We start from the raw sequence: 12,388 nt of genomic DNA, 5'->3' as shown, positions 1-12,388 counted from the left end.
ACCAGTCTTTCACGTAAATACAGATCATGGTGCAAGTGTTCAGCAAGAAACCCCATGGAAATGACACACTTCAGAGTGGTCTCCCCTCTCATTCTTCCCACTCCCAAAGACCATTCCCATAACTATGAAGCATAATCCTATAAATCAGCAGAGAATTTGGTCTTGACGGCTGTGCCATCTTGTTTTATGTATTACCCTGAAATGCTTTCAGCTAATCTCAGTTTTATGAAAAAAATAAAAAAAAGTCTTTACAGGCTTCATATATATATTTCCCAAGGAAAATATTCTGCATTTCCTATATGAATGTAATTATGGTTGTGGCAGCAGTACCAGAGGTACAGAAGCCAACTCTGAACCCCGTGTGCAAGACAGCACACTAATACGTGGGAGTCATGTAGTGCCCGGTACCACTGAGAAACATGGCATTTTGACCAAACATAGCAGGTTTAACACAAGACTCCTTTTATGCAGGAAGAGAACTTCAATTGCATATGAAGAACAGACAGGCCCTTGTTTTCCAGTCAGCCATGAAAGACCTACAGGTGCAAGTGATTCTGTTTATTAAGAACAAAAGAGTGAAGGGTGGACTTGTCCATTCTGGGACTCTGTGTATTTTAAGCCTAAGTGGAGACTATTAAAATATCCACTTGCTCCTACAAATGCTGTGTTGCAAATTGTCTTTGCTCTGCAGTTTGTGACACCAAAGTGGTCCTGAAGTTTCTCCTTAGCACAGCTGCTTGGAGCCGAAAGCCCAGTTTTCATCTCGCAGGACCTGAGCTGCTGTCACGGTGGCAACCTGCAGTTGAGTTGAGCAGCACATCTTGGTCTGTACCAATGTTTGCAAAACCAGAGTCGGGCTGCTAGAAATGTCAGTCAAGGACTCGGTACAGGTCATAGAAAACAGAATTTACAAAGGTGAAGCATTTGAAGTAAAAGCTCTTTGGAATAAAATATTCAAATTTGTTTGTTAGAGACATGCTGTGAAGAGTGGCACTAATTTAGGAGAATGGTGGAATAAGAAGATTTTGGAATTCTGAATCAAAAGATTAAAGAGGACACCAGGGAATATAATACCCACTTGAACGCGGACATTACCAGCCTTGTTGATCAATAGCTTGAAAATGCTACAAAGACAAGAGATCAGCAGTAGATTTTTTTCCTTAAGCACCATGATAGAAATTTAATCATAGATACAATACCTTTCAAGATACCAATGCAAGCAATTTCTAAAAAGATGAAAGATATTTCTGAATAACAGCTGGCAAAGTAAATATTGAAAACTGGACAAGATAACAAGCATAATCTAGATGTGAGTTTACACCTGAGAAGATTCCAGTTGTGCTGGTTCCTGTGGCCGCACAGTAGGATAGGGGAGATTAAGATAAGGGTAACTCTTTATGGGACCAGAACTGGAGTCAAAGGTATGTAATATAAAAGAGTATTTTGCGTAAAGGACTCCACAGAGTCTGCACTCCAATACAGTGTGAATCGTAACCTGTGAATGATGGAAATATACAGAAAAATAACTACAGCAAACACAATGAGATCAGAAGAGATGCTCTTTTTTGGAAGATCTGACAGTATGAGTTGGATGCCAAAACCCCCTTTCAGATAATCTATAACAGGAAACCAAGCAGGGTGCAGGTAGCCCTGCAGAGGCCCTGGCAGACTTGTGTTCAATGGATTCTGTTACTGTAGTTCTCAAAAAGCTTTGAGGCTCCTGGTTAGTAAAGAAGTTTGGAAAAGATTCAAACTCCAGCTCTGCAGTGTCAGCATATATCCCTATCTGTGATCACTAAAGCACAGTGTTAGCAAAAAAAAGTAATGTTGTAAAACAATGCCATGAAAATCTACTTTCATTCTCTCTGTATGATTTGCAGATCAAGCACTTAATCCCCTACAAAACCTTCCTCTTCAAAGTGTCCCTTACTGGTGTCAATGGGGATACAGTTGCCTGGGAGCTGTTTGTCTGCAATACTGGAGACCCAAAGCTTGATCATGTGAAAGGAACTGAAACTTTCAAGTGAGAAATACTCCTAAGATGGGTGAAGAGGGGACAAGGACCGAAGGATTAACTGAAGGAAGTCTTCAGTTCTTGAAAGACCTTAAACCCCAGACTTGCCTTTACAGCTGTCCAGCTCAACTGGATATAATATTTGCACCAAGGTCTGAGTGCTGGGCTCAGCTCATTTAAGCTGGACTGAAAAGCAGAACTGGAAACCTTGCTATGTGCTCAGGAGAGGGTGGTAGTGTCTGTACGAAAAATTAAACTTGGATTAAAAAACAAACAACCCTAACACTGCAAATTGCTACCAACAGTGAAAGTATAACTGCACCTTGCCATTCCTGCTGGAAAGCCTTTGATTGGGGATTTTCCTGTGCGTTCATCTCACAAGTGCTGTCCTTGGCTACACGTAGAATTTCCACTCACTTTCCTGGGAGTGGTATGTGCATGTCATAGCCACTGCTTCTCAGCTGAATATTGTATCAAGACTAAAAGAAATGACATCCTGTGATGGGAGGTAAAGAACCCAAACTGCCTTGTATCACCCCAGTTCCCTCCCAAGTGACAGCAAGACCACGTTGCTGATACCACAGGGCACGTAGACACCTAAATAATATCACATCTTGGCATTACGTGAGGAGCAATTGTAGGACTACAGATGCTGCAAGTTCACATAGTAGTGCAACTTCACATGTGTTCACACCTGTATAGCAAATATAATTAAAAAAGCAAATTAGCCATAATGCATCATTCGGATTACGAAAATCATGAGCCCTGACCACCTACAAAATGTGCTATTTTGGGTTATAACCAAATAAATGCACCTAAAAAAATTGGGAATAATTGAACACAAGCAGGAAAGAAAAACTATATGAGAGAGGAAAAGCTACAGAGGAATGCATAATATGATCGCAATAAAAGTGGTACAATGTTTGGAGACTTGAAGTGTGACCCCCCTCCTTTCCCACACATCTCGTTATTGAAATAACTGCATTGCAAGTCTTTCCCATAGACACAGGAATAATCTCTGGGATGTTTTTTTGGTCTTTTCTAATCTTAATCTATTTTAAACTTGAGAGATGCCAAATAGTGTTTACCAACAAATAGTTATCTCACAGTTGCAGTGCCTCATGAGCAAATGGATACAACATTTAAGTGCATTTTCTTGCTTGTATTGCAACTAGTTAACGGAAAACTTTTGGAAGAGGTAAAAGCATATCCAGAAATCTATGCAGTGCAGAGGTTTTCAGCAGAACTGGAAGAAGAGATCAGACACACAGGAACAGGGCAGACATCTGAAGTATGAGATTTATATTGGATCAATTATTCCCAGCTCTCTTTGACTATCTCAAATGGGCAAAGATTTTTTAAAATTCAAAGTCTGTCTGCATTTGTGTCTTATTTAATATGTCTATAATCCAGCACAATCCCTGTTATATTGCAAGTCTTCACAATTAGTACTTTGCAAATGGAGACAAATCCTCAATCCATCAGTGTGCATGTGTGCTGGTGTTGAGAGTATTACAGCTTTTTAGTTAAGTTTTTCACTTCATGAAAATGCAAACTGTTGTGAAATAGCGCATTGTAGCAACACAGAATTAAATGGCCCTAATTTCTGGACTCCAATGCACAGAGCAAGTATTGGAGGCCAAGAGGTTACCGTGGTTTGGAGAGCAAGAAATGCAACTAACAGAATTTCCACTGCCTTCACAAGAAGAACTGGTCAAGTGGGATTTAGTTAATTTGGTTTCCACCCATTAAAATTATATGCTCCAAACATAAAAGTCATAAAACGCCTATGGAAGTGGGAGCCCCGGGTAGCTTTGGGCAGGGGGTTGGCTGAGGGGTGAGGAGCAGCACGGGGGCAGCGGTGGCACGAGGGCTGCTGGGTGTGCAGGCTCCCCAAAACTCACCCTCGCTCTCCTATTGCACATCAACTGAGCAAAGCAACACACCAAACAGGACACCAACCATCACAAAAAACGAGGGTGCTTGTCCTTCGGCAGATGTTACCTGCTGATCAGAAGAGTCCACGTGCAGGCTAAGCCGTGCTGTAGACGCTGTAAACGGCTCGCTGACTGCCACGATCTCAAAAAGCAGGCTGCTCCAGCATGCCAAGGTCTTCAGATGATGTAAATCTGCTCAGCTTCATCGAGCCAGGGTAATTTACACCAGCTGAGGGATGGACCAAAGGCATTTATTAAAGCTACAGTGTATTTAAGAACAAGCGCAGATCAAGAGTGCAACAAATACCCATTTCATATCACTGCTTTTCAGAAGAGAGGTCAAATGGATCCTTACACATTTTTTTCCTAAAATTTCAAGCAGAGACCAGTGAAAGTCAGTAACTAAATCCCATATGAGGGAAGCACAGGCAACGAAGAATAGGCAAAAGCTGGTACTGCCCAGAAGCAGTAGTTCTGGTCACAGGTGGCATTAAGGGCTCTGAGAGAACATGACTTACTGGGATGCCTGGTATCGGTGAAAGCCCAGTTAGAACATATATAGCACACAGAACAAATGGATAGTTTGGTATGCTGGTCACAAAGTAAACCAAACTGAACTCTGGAAATTTAGAAATCAGTCCCCAATCAATCCCACGTCCCTAAGAACCTCATCTCCGCATCATGCCAGGCCTTGGGACAACTCGTATCAACAAGCTGCCTCATCAGAATGACACAAGGAATTGTGTAATCAAAGCACCTGCCTTAGTGAAAGAAAGAAGAAATGGCATTGTATGTTGGATGCTAAAAATCAAGGGTGTCAGGGATGGTAATTTCCTGAAGATGTAGTGAATGTGTGAATGGTTTTAGTTCAGGCTGTATTCCAAAATGTGGGAAATTATTCGTCTCACAGGTTGATTTTAATATCACCACAAGACCACTCTATTTTGCTGTATGTTGGTCTGTTCCCTCCATCCTTTTCAGAGTAGAGCCCTGCCAGCTCTCCTTACAGCTTACAGCAGTGAAAAAAAAGCCATAGAGCTTTAAATTTTTAAGTCAGTGTTTTGAAAATACTGCTGTATGTATTAGGCTTCTCCTGTTTTAGAGGGCCTTTCCTGGAGAGTCTTGCAACAGGAATATCATTTACATCAGCAAGGCTTTTTGGCAGTTTTTCTTTTTTTCCTTTTTATAACCAAGTTGCAGTAAGACATCAGTTTAGGCAGCCAGCTCTGCAATAAAACTGACAACAGGTTTATTCTCCAGCTCCTCATGGGACCGATAGGAATTTTAGAAAAGAAAGCAGGAGGCAAGGAGCAGCAAAAACATGTGTATGATCTGCTCTGTCCCAGCATACCGATTCTGCTGTTTTCAAAGTGGTTCTCATTTAAAAATTCAATGTTTTTCTTATATTTCGTTAGATACTTCATTTCTTTGGATTACTCTGCAGGGGAAATATATCCAGAAGGGAGGTGTTAGGAGGCCCTGTTGACTTCATGACTTCCAGGAGTTTATCCTTGTGGTCAAACTGTCCATTGCCTTGTTGCTGTCACAGCTGTGGAAACCCCTGTGAACCACCAGCGCCCTGGAGCTCTTCTCCCAGAGGGAATCCCCACAAAAGCATCAGAACAGTTTAAAAAAAGAAAGGCAGACCAAACCCAGTGTTTTCAGTTCATTGTGGAAGAGACACTTATCTCAGAAGGGTTCTATCTTGGAAGGGAATAGATGAACCCTGGCCTGGCTGCTGTGCCTGGAGTCACAGGAGCTCAGCCTCTGCTCCTGGCCCAGGCAGTGGCTGTGGCGCTGGCACAGGCTTGTTCTGCACTGGGTGCACAAAGGGTCAGACAAAAGGATAGTCTTCCCTTCCTCACTACCAGATAAATGATTGAAACTCTCCTGAGCATGCAATGATGCTCTGGGTTTCCCCTTGACCCTATTTCATTCTCCAATGAATACCGGTCAATAAAACCAGGGATCACGAAACCCAAAAGGTCAGAAGGTCTCACGGCCATGCATAGGCATTGGCTCCCAGCCTGCCTGGAGCCAGGGCTTACATCTCACTGACCAGCTGGCTGGGGTGCAGACATGCTTGGAGCAGTATGCTGATAGATTAGAAATTCCATCTTGATTTAGTGGATTTAGTCCCAGCAGTCTAGAACATAATGAAATCTTAAATAAATAAATAAATAAATAAATAAATAAATAAATATCCTTCTTTACTACTTAGAATTTATCATTCTAACCACTCACAGACTGAGTACGTTGCGGGGATAAGCGGACATATATTTATTTAGAGAAAAATGCTATTAGTAGAAATAATTATCAGGTTTGGTTAGGCTTGGAAAAGTTTATCATCTCTTGTGTGATTCTGTTTATTCCAGTTGCAAACAGAAGTTATGCCCAGATGGTGGCGCCTACAAATCACAGATCAGTTCTGCATAATTATTAGGTAATTCAGTTCTGGTGTGTTATACATTGTGGGCTTTATGGTTTATTGCTGAGGAAAATAGAAATCTCATTGTATTGCAACCCCTAACCCACCAAACCCCCCAGCATGGCAACCCCTACCTTCCTTCTCCCAGAAACCACTGACTGTATCATGGTGCTGTGGTAAATTAGCTTTTACAGCTGCCTTCCATTTGGGGGGAAATAGTAGCAGAATAAGATATAAGAAAATACAAAGGTTTTAGACTAAACACTCTTTGTCTCATGGGAAATGCATAATTCAAGGTATTTGTAAATGTGTTTGTGATGTGCTGAAAAGCTGAACTGGAACAAAATAAATAGAACTAAGAAACCAGACCTGAGAATCCTGATCTTTGATGGAAATCAGATGGGCAGGTTTAGATGTACTTTTGAGGGCACTGTGGTCAGTGCACAGAAAGGCTGCCCTGGTCAGCGAGAGCCTCACACCAAAATGAAGCTCTGAGTGTTCTGTGCCAGCCAGGGTGACAGAGTGACTGCAGTCACCGCCTTTTATACTGTGGACTTACGGTCTTCTTCTTTTTTGTTATTTTTTTTTTAAAGGTAATTAAAACTATTGAGAAAATAAGTGTGTGGAGGGAGACAAGATTAATTAATTCTAAGTGAATCAGAAGTGTTCCAGGGAGTCAGATCTGCACACAGATTAAAAATAAAACACTTCAGACCCAGGGTCTGAAAAGCAGCTCAGTAAAGCACTTGAGCTGGGATGCTTATCTGGGACTGGTGTTTCTTTCAGAAGCAAGGTTCTGTCTGAAGATTATCTCAAATAGATGGGGATACCAGAACTGCCAGCATGTAACAAATTGGTGAGAAAATCCTGTTTCCTAATATGAAAATGTTTTATTTGAATTTTGTGATCCTGGCTAATAGAGATTCAGGTTTAACACAGCATTTCCTCTAAATGTATGTGTTCAGATACCTAAATGTTAATTCTGACCTTTGTCTACTAAGTACATCTAATGTTCCTCACATATTTCAGTCACCTATAACAAATTACCCATTCCTTCCAGTTCTCTGTGTTCACTGTCCTTCTGAAGATGCCCAGAAGAGGAGGGGGAAAAAACCAAAGTTGAGGAGCAGAGATTGATTTCAGATTTGGGAGCAATCCCATACTGTCTAGATTGTTGCTTGCAGGAGAAAACAAAACAAAAAAACAAACAACAAAGCACAACAACACAAACAACAAAACTGAAAACCAACCAAACAAAAAACCCCACAAACAAACAAGAGAAAAATAATGAAACATCCCAAACCAAACTTGATGAGCTTTTTTTTTGGCAGGGAGGATTTTCCTAGCAGCTTTCACATTTGCCATTTGCTGGCCCTCAGAAGTATCACTTCTAGGTCTCGTTCATAGGGAAAAGGGCTTGGCAGGGATGAGAAATCACTAAATCCCATGAAGCTGGAACATCCCAAGCGTTCAACTAGAAACTTGGCAAAAAGTAGCCAGTGACTATCCAATAAGTGAAACTCGTGGCGCTGGCTGAGTCGCAAAGCTCTTTTCACAGCTTTGCGTGGCCACGGCCGTCGGGCACAGCGCTGCTCCCGTGTCCCTCCTCGGCATGGCCGGGCTGTCCGGCTGTGTGGGTGCTCCTGCCCGCCATCCCTGGCAGCCCCAACCAGCTCCGAGCCTGCCCCTCTGCTCCCAGGAAAGGCCATCGCGCCCGGACAGCTGCGCCAGTGTTTGTATTACAGTGCTGCAAACACTTAGCTCTGAGTTATGGCTCCTTAGAGACCGGCTGACTGCAGGTAACATGCATAAAGTGAGGCGAATTCACACGTTCTTGTCCTCAGATGATTTTCAGACTGAATTCTAAAGAATCTTATTTTCTTTCTCAGCACAGCCGGTATCTGGTAGCTGTTAAGAGTTTCAGTCGGGCTGGGCACCACAGCGTTTCCCAGCTTTGCTAATTGGGTTGCAAATAGCATTTGTGCTAAATACAACTCTGGTTTTAAGAATTCGAGAATTTGCTTCATGTGCTTCAAATCAAGAGTCTCAGAATATATGAAGACAATACTTGAATTTAAACAGTCATAAACAGGAGAGACAGTAGAGAAAGATCCATTAGGAATGATAAAACCAGGAATATTTCCAGCAATGCTGTATGACATTTGATTAAGTATTACAGACAACTTCAGTTAAAGAATCTCCTTGCTTAAAGATTAACATATTTGTATCCTAACAGTGACAAATTTTGGGCATCTACCCTCATCTGTCTTGCAGAAAAGTCAATACCTGTGCAGTATGGGCTGAGTGTCACTCATTTTGGATGGGGTTCACATTTGCTAATTTACCACCTACAAACTGAGCACCTGGAATTACCAAGTGGGGTCTCCTAGCTCTTGTTTTTCCAGAGCCATTTCAAGTGCCACAAACATTGTTGCTGAGGATTTAAAGATAAAATCAGAAAGCCATAAGGAATGTACAGCTTAAAGCCACAATCCTGTAAAATGCCTCAGTGTGAATTTCTTTTACTAACACAAATAATAGATCTATTAATAAGTTATTTTTTCCTTTTGAATGTTGAGAATAGTTGAGTCCTCAAATGGCATCTTTGACTTATTTAAGCATGTCTCTCTTTCCATCCAAGATTTGGACATGCACATTTTTTGAAGAAAAAAATATCTAGGCTATTTCAACAACTAGAAAAATTACTATTTGAGTTTAACATTAATTCTTAAAGACAAATTTAACCAAAGGGACTTAAGAGGTGGAATCAGAGGTCTGTTTGAAAGAGTCTGATGAATGTCTGAGAGCTCTGCCCAAGACTGCTTTTCATCTGCTCGGTGGGGATCCAAATTCCCTGGGCACGCCAGGAGAAAGATGATCTCTTCGATCAGCAAAGGAAATGGAGAACTGCTGCTTGTTATTTGTTGGCATCTCCTGGATGACTTATATATATATATATCTATATACTAAATATATACTAAATATATACTAAGTTTTTAGCTGTCATAAAATTCATTAGGCTGGGGAGGATATGAGTGATCACTGAATCCATGCTGAAGCAGAGTTCAGAGGTTATTAGGACTAGTACTGGCAATGCTCAGAAACTGGTCTCTTGTATCTGCCTGCCAGCTTTTATGCAAACATGCAGGAATTTAACTGTATTTTTCTTTTAGGACTTCTAACCTGTGATAGACTGAGCTGAAGCCTGTCAATGGGTTCAGAAATGTCTAGTGGCAGAAAATCACACACACAGACTAAGTTACCGGTAGAACTTAAGCACGCTTCATTTCTATAGAAAACGAGACTGTAACATTTCCAGCATTAGTCAGAAGTGGTAAGATATATTTTAGAGTCCAGCTAAAAGGTACTTAAAATATTTCCAAAGACTCGGTTCCCAGTACTGTGTAATAGCCAGGCTTCTTTAGTCCTGTCACCAAAATCACTAGTCATTACGAATATGAACGATACCAGGAGAGGTATTCCCTGTAGTTAATGTGTTTCATATGGCTGCTCCCAGCAGTGCTGATGGCAATGCACAAGCAAAGCAAGACTACGAAGCTCAGGTCTAAATAGAAATACCTGCAATTATAGGTGGGGATACCTTTATTCTATTCTGCCTACACAGAAAATCAGCAACACTGGATTCTACAAGCCAGTCAAGATACTGCAAGAAATTTTCTGTACTTACTTGCAGGAAGCAAATACCTGAAATGCTGTTACTGGGCACAAAGCCATGACATAGCTTAACATCTCTTGGGTGGAACATTACTGAAATTAAAATAGGTGATAAGAGTGTGATATTTAATTTTTCAAAAGCACTGACATTGCCCAAAATAATGAACCACAGTTCAATATATGCTAAGGTAAATACAGAATCAAACACAGATATCAGGGTTAGGAAAATGAAAACATCTCTCTAGCTCCCCAAACACGCCGCAACAAAGTATACGTTTATTTTTACCCTGTTAGAGGCTCAAGCAAGAGATGCGGATTTTCTAGAATTTGTGATTTATTTGTGAACTGAAGGCTAATATATTCTTAAGAATAATAAAAAAAAATCTCCAAGCTCCTCAAGGTTTTATTTGATCTACAGCAATCCTGTTCTTACCAAGCACCGTGTTCAAACTTCAGACATCCGCCAAACAAACCCTCCCCAAAACCAGAAACTTTTCCTTGCTTTTTAAAATCTGGCAACAAAACCAGCTTTAACTGCAATGCATAGTAAGAGAGAGTAGGCAGAGGAGCAGGCGTTCGCTCCGACAGCCGCGGCAAACGGGAGCAGCCGGCCCTGCAGCCATCCTCCAAAGCCTCTGGAGCAGAAGCACAGCAATTCTGTTATTAGAAGGTTTCTCAGCTGTGAGAGCTCAGAGGGATGACAGATGTATTTTTGCCCCAGATGGTTCCTCAGAGGAAATCTGGGAATCCAGAAACTAAGAACAAAAGGATAAAATAGAAAGAAAGAGGCCACACAAAACAAAACAGTAAAATACAGATTGACTATCAGGAAAAACTTGCATAGGAGGAAGCTACAAGTCTGTAGGATGATCTGTGAAGAGGTGATTTTTGGTGTGAAAAATCTTACTGTTAGAAGCACATAAAGCTGTAACTGGATGAGACAATGCCCTTGACACTGGAACTGTAGGAAAGGCTCATGCTTGTTCGTTCTCAGCTGTGTTAGTGCCACGGAAGCAGGCTGCCACACAGGCAAGAAAGATTTAGGTCTGCAAGAACTACTGAGATGATGATCCTTACATTTGCATGGTAAAAATGCTGAAGCTCCAAGATTTCTCTCATTTGGAAAACTCTTATTATTGTCAGTAATGAAGTGTGACCCAGAAAGACAGCTGTTTGACATTGAGATCCCAAGCTGAGCTTGTGGATGGGCAGGGGGGGACCCCCCCTCCTTACACATAAAACAACAAAAACCTCCCTATTAAAATTTTCTGCAAGACATTAAACACAACGTTGAACAATGACATTTATTCCAAATCCCCTTTCGAGGTGAACTGGGTTTCAGTGGTCCAGTTCCAGCACGAGCTCAGCAATGCTCAGGAATAACTTCAGCACTTGCACAGCTGCAGCAAGCAGCCTTGGGCTTCGACTGATGGGCTCGGGGGTCCTGCCTGCCCCTGCTGCTGGGTGCTTTGGGGTCCCACGGCTCGGGACAGGTACCTCCATGGCAATGGCATCTGTCCCTGCCATCAGCACCCACTGCTGCACCAGAAGAAGCACCATTTCGTAGTGAAACAGATGGGGAAATAAGAGGTAAATTAGTTAAGTTTGCAGCAACGGACTGACTTTTTATGTGAGAGATGTTTCTTTTCTGGTAATAAAAATTGCTCCTAAAGAATTCCAGTCTTTTTTCAGTACAGCTGCTGCTTCTTCATGGGGCAACAGACTATGCTGTCTGTATTAGTCAGCAATAGATGTAAGAGAGTAGCTTTGCCTGGTGATGCCAACCCTCAGTGTAATTTCTGCAGACATCCTCATCTGAAAACACCTCAGGTGACAGTTTGGCAGGCACGCTGGCATTTCCAGCTGGGTCCCTGCTCCTCCTCATTGAACTTCAGCGCTGCCTAAAGCCACTAAATGAGACAGAAACCCCACTGCAGTAGGATGGGTACACGCTGAGTGACAACTACTCTTTATGTCTAGATAAAGCAAATGCACTAAATATGGAAGAGGAAAAGGAGATATGGAGAACCTGGCCAGAGCTCACATCTCTGGTCTGTGAGAAGACACAACTTTTTGACACACTCTGCCCAAAAGTGAAGGGATGCTGGAATCTGAGCTGCTTTTCCAGACCTGCATCTGTGTCCTCACTGCTGCGCTGGGCTGGTACCCGCACCCCGATGGTAACATCTCCGTTGGGCTGAGCCCTGGCCTCGGTCTGCTCTGGTGTTCAGGCACCTCTCATCAGCATTGCGTCTGCTGAACTCGGAGGAAAGACACTATTCTCTCCCATTTCTGTGAGCGTTGCTTCCTTGGCCCCAGCCATGCGCAGGCACT

At 42.1% G+C, this 12,388-nt stretch overlaps 1 long non-coding RNA gene across 2 annotated transcripts in view; it reads right to left on the bottom strand.

Moving 5' to 3' along the window:
- The window catches only part of LOC135575493 (uncharacterized), a 313,802-nt gene that overhangs the window by 28,339 nt on the left and 273,075 nt on the right, over positions 1-12,388 (bottom strand). For both annotated transcript variants that reach the window (XR_010466324.1, XR_010466323.1), the window contains exon 5: positions 4,019-4,180. This is a non-coding gene — a long non-coding RNA (uncharacterized LOC135575493). The remainder of the gene's footprint in view (positions 1-4,018; positions 4,181-12,388) is intronic.

This window comes from Columba livia, chromosome 15 (genome assembly GCF_036013475.1).
Source record: "Columba livia isolate bColLiv1 breed racing homer chromosome 15, bColLiv1.pat.W.v2, whole genome shotgun sequence".
NCBI lineage: Eukaryota > Metazoa > Chordata > Aves > Columbiformes > Columbidae > Columba > Columba livia.
The sequence above is the reverse complement of the archived record's forward strand: the minus strand, read 5'-3'. Positions and strand labels throughout refer to the sequence as shown.